The 4,912-nt window shown below is 44.0% G+C and overlaps 2 non-coding genes across 2 annotated transcripts; both read right to left on the reverse strand.

Annotated features, from left to right (window-relative positions):
- Positions 1-1,527: 1,527 nt before the first annotated feature.
- Positions 1,528-1,643, reverse strand: trnal-uaa (transfer RNA leucine (anticodon UAA)). Its single transcript has 2 exons — positions 1,606-1,643; positions 1,528-1,562 (listed from the first exon to the last, which is right to left on the reverse strand). It is a non-coding gene; the product is annotated as a tRNA-Leu (tRNA).
- A 1,377-nt stretch (positions 1,644-3,020) lies between these two features.
- trnal-caa (transfer RNA leucine (anticodon CAA)) lies at positions 3,021-3,134 on the reverse strand. The gene is made up of 2 exons: positions 3,097-3,134; positions 3,021-3,055 (listed from the first exon to the last, which is right to left on the reverse strand). It is a non-coding gene; the product is annotated as a tRNA-Leu (tRNA).
- Positions 3,135-4,912: the final 1,778 nt, after the last annotated feature.

Raw genomic sequence — 4,912 nt, forward strand, 5'->3', positions numbered from 1 at the left:
TCAACCCTGGAATAATTTTCTGAACCACCTCTGAACCGTCTCCAGTGACAGCACAACCTGTCTCAGACAAGGGGCTCCAAACTGCTCACAATACTCGAGGTAAGGCCTCAACAGTGAATTTTAAAACCTGAAAATTCCATCGCTGCATCCATACCCCATTCCTCTGGAAATGATCGCGAACATCGCATTGGCCTTCCTCACCACTTTCGCAACCTGCATGTTCACCTTCAGGGAATGCTGGACGAACAACGTTGAGTCCTTTTGCACCTCAGATTTTCCAATTTTCTCTGCGATGAGAGAATAGCCTTCCATTTCATTTCTTCTGCTCAAGTGCAGCACCATACATTTTGTGGCAGTGTTTTATGTCTGCCACTTCTTTGCCCATTCTCCTCATCTTCCTCTGTCCTTTTGTAGACTTTCTACTTCCTCCAGATTTCCTGCACCTCCACCTATCTTCATCTAGACCACAAACCTGTCCGTATGATCATCAATTCCAGCATCCAAGTCATTAACACATAAAATAAGAGTATTAATCCATCAGTTGTACTGTATCCTGCAGTTCCGTTATATATTATGCTACCTCAATTGCAACTCTCTTATACGCTTATTTTATCCAGATTTTAATTTTATAACTTTTGAAATTATATTTACTATCTGTATTAAGTGGTTCAGCATTGCGTGAATAATTTCAAACCGTGCATATTCGATCCTCTGTCAATGTGTAATTCATCTGGTTGTCTCTGAGAGAGGTTAAATCTAAACAAACTCCAGTGAGCTTCACAGTCGCCCTGGATTATTGCGTAAAATAACAATTAATATCGCTATTACCATTATTCTTTCACTTGACTTTGCACAGATTGCTGTGTTGTACTCATTCAGTGTTTTGACTGTCCTGTTAGTGCGGTCATTCATGGATGTTATTGTGTTTCTTGGATGCCCGCAGGAATGTCAATCTCATTGCTGCAAATGGTGATATATGCATATAGATATTCTGTGATGCAAAATTTACTTTCAGCTTTGAACTTTGAACTAATTGAGCCGAAGGCTATTTTCCATGCTGTACGACTTAAAATATCTGCATTGCAAAACAAGGAAGAGTGGCCTGTTAAACAACGGAAAGTGAATATAATCCAGTCGAGAATGATCAATCCGATATGCCCAAATCCAGAAAGGTGTTAAACACATATTACGGAGCTCTGCGGCAGATGTACACTTAAGAACGACAATGTAAAATGTCGTTTCAATATAGAGACCAACCATGTGTTTGAATGGCACCAATGTCATTCTGTCCAATAAACTGCCGCGGCTGAGAAGGTGACAGAGACACTCTTCAACGAGGCCTCTTTCTCATCAAAATCTGCAGCTTGAATCCCATGTAACCCGTTCTTCTGCTCTCTGTTGTGACTAAAACAAAAGCTTTATTTTAATTGTGTCTTTCTCATACTCCCAAACAGACCACGCTTTGATCGCTGCAGTAAAATTACAGTGGTTACATTATAAAAAACAGCACGTGAAAAACAGAGAATTTGTCGTGAGTGGGATTCGAACCCACGCCTCCAGTTGGAGATCAGAACACTCGCGTTTACTAGAATGCGACTTACTCGCTTTAAGTCTGGCGCCTTAGACCACTCGGCCACCCTGACCCCTCTGCAGTACTCTCTCCACATGCCAGATAAACAGCTGAATTTCGGAATAGTCTGAATGACTGCTTTGATGAGAGGGTATACATACAAACACACACTATATCCTGGGAATCTAAATGAATATGGACGTGATGCATTTTCTCAGGTTGCGAGCATGTGCGGAATCAGAGCGCACAGCATCACAGCACTGGAATTGTGCTGCACCCCGTTCAGGCCATCCTCCAGAGAGAGGATGACGAGGATTCGGAGAGTGTGCGGAAGAGCATCAGCAAGATGCTACCTGAAATAGACGGTTTGTGCAATAACGAGAGTTTAGTCAATCTTGCTCTTTTTCTCTGGAGCATCGGAGGTGAGGGGGAATCCGACAGACGTTTCTTAGATTTTCAGGCATAGATATTGGTAGTGCATGGAAAAGTTATCTCCATTCCAGGGTTTACAAGTCTTTAAAAGATCCTCTCTGAGGGCATATATTTCAACTAAGAGGGGATCGTAACAAACACGATGTGCCAACACCCCATAACTTTATGTCGGCAAAACCAAGGAGTGATTGTTGTCTTCAGCGGAGCGAAAACCAGAGGTTCTTACGCCAGCTCTCTTTAGAGGATCAGAGGCGAGGCGCGTCAGTAACTTTAAATTGTTGGAATGACTTTAACCTTTGCTTTCTTAGGAGAATGCGGACATTCAGCATGAAATCAAAAACCATGATGAGCTTCTATAGATGTGTCGTAGAGAGTTTATTGTCTGTCTGCATTGAGACGTGGTACGGAAATACCGTACCTTTGAAGGAAAATCTTTAAAAAGTTTATTGAATTCTGCCCAGTCCATCACGGGAAAAGCACTGCCAAACATTAGGTACATCCACGTAAAACGCTGTCATAGAAAAACAGCATCCACTGTCAGAGGTCGTCACCATCCTGTCATGCTCTTTTTTCGCTGCTGCCATTGGGTAGATGGTACAAGAGCCTCAGGACTCGCACCACCACGTTCAAGAACAGTTGTTACCCATCCGACACCGGACTTTTGATCAAAAGATGATAGTGTGCACTACATGCCCATCCATTGAATATTCCGACGACCAATCATTTCACTTTAGAAACTATATTGATCAGCTGAGTATGCCAGGAGGAGCTCAGCAGACCAGGCAGCATCTCTGGACAGACATAAGCAGTCGGCGTTTCGGGTCGAGATCCTTCACCGTGAAATTGTTTCTGAATAAATCACTTACCCACAGTTCGGTGTCTGGTGATCTATTGTAATGTGATGAACAGTGTCAAAAACATAATCTTATCCTCCAACAGTTTTTCCAATCCACCTCAACAACCCAGGGTTTGTTTGCAGAAATAACATCGCCTCGAATGAATGCTTAAAGACAAATTATGTCAGGAGTGGGATTCGAACCCACGACCCCAGATGGAGACCAGAACACTCCTATTTGTCGGAAGGACTTTCATTCCTTGAGTCTGGCGCCTTAAACCACTCGGCCATCCTGACAAATTTTGATGTGTGCTGAGAACGGAATGAATGCCAGACTTGTAAGCAAAGTTATATACACACAATCACGCATATCGTCCTGCCAATCGGAAATGAAAGCGAGAGTGTTACAATTTTCTCAGGTTAGGCAAATTCTGTGGAAAGTGAAGCTGTAAAACAATTCCAAATCGAACACTCGTGAGACGCGTCTCGGCAAGAATTTGTGAAGGATGTTTGCTGAGATAGATGAGAATGCCTGGAAGACTCAATAATTTTACATTTAGTGAAGCAGAGAAATAAACGTTTATAGACACGACTGAATCTAAAAATTGAGTGGGAGTTGATCGCAACAATGTCAACAGAAACTGAACACAGTTTGTTCAGTTAAACCGGGCAACTCTGCATTACAGATGGACGTTGGTAAGTAGACTACAAGGACAATGATCTGATGATTGTGGAAGAAAGCGAAAATGTGACAAGGTTCACAAGAACATAAGACATCGTGCAGAAAGGCCGTTCGGTCTCTTGGGTTTGCTTCATCATTCCGTCATGGATGAGTTATTACAGTCAGAATGTTGTTCGGGCTTGTAGATCAATGTTTAATCTGACGGAGCGGAAACAGAAGCAGGGTGTTTTGGGCGTTAGAGCACGGGCTTTCTGAGAGATGAGACGCTTTAGAGAACGTAATTCGCTCAGGTTCTCTGATCCAGTTTTAAATGTACCGAACACATTAAAATAAGGCAGGAACAAGCTCTGGACGCCACCGACTCAGTAAAAGGCTCCTCGCGAGATGTGGAAGACGGGTAGGCGTGCTGGAGTTGAATCTGGATGAACTCCGGTTCATTCAGAGCCACGGACATGATGGACCGGAACATATAGAGTGATAGGACAGCCAGGGTGCAGGGCACAGAAAACTGGGTGACAATCAGGAGGAAAAAGGTTTTAAAGACCCAGTGCAGATTATCTTTATGGCCATCACCGTCAGCAACACCTGGATGCCCTTTCTGTTTGGATGACCTGGACGGGGAAAGACATAGAGGTCGGATCTCTGGCACTGAGTATGGTCTGTGACTCAGACTGGTAAGGGAAGAACAGATTCCCGGATGGTATGTTGCCCCCCGTGTGCCAGGGTCAGGGACAATTTGGATTAAGTCTTGAACATTCTCCAGTAGGAGCGTGAGCCGGCAGGGGTTGGCTCCAGCTCGGTGCCAATGAAATCGGTAGGAGCAGTGACGAATTTCTGCAATGGAAATTCAGAGATTTAGGTGCTGAGGTGTAGGGCAGGATCTTCGGGGTTCTGACAGTGACTCGTGCCGCGTCCTTATCAGGCCAGTACAGGAAATATGATGCAGATTAACACGTGGCTAATGGTCTGGTGCAGGAGGGAAGCCATACGATTTTTCGATCATTGATCTATCTTCCAGGGAACCTGAGACCCATTGATAAAGACGATTTGCACGTGAACTAGAAATGCTAATATCCTGCCGAGGGTTAGCTAGCGCTGCATGATTCAGTTTAAACTACATTTGTAGGGAGGTGGGAACAAGCGTGCCAGAACAGTTAGTGGAGAGATTGTACCGACATTTTGATAAGATCTCACACAACGGCAGGAAGGTAGGACTAGTGCTCTGCACTGCGTATACTTCAGTCGCAGAAGTATCGGAGAATAAGTCGATGAACTCTGGGCTAGGGTCAAAACCTGGAATCATGGTAACTTAGGCGTTAATGAGACTTGGTTGCAGAAGAGTCTGGTTTCTTTGTTTCAGAGTGATAGAGCGAGATGGACTAAAGCAGGAAAA

Source organism: Hypanus sabinus, unplaced genomic scaffold, assembly GCF_030144855.1.
Source record: "Hypanus sabinus isolate sHypSab1 unplaced genomic scaffold, sHypSab1.hap1 scaffold_256, whole genome shotgun sequence".
Classification (NCBI taxonomy): domain Eukaryota; kingdom Metazoa; phylum Chordata; class Chondrichthyes; order Myliobatiformes; family Dasyatidae; genus Hypanus; species Hypanus sabinus.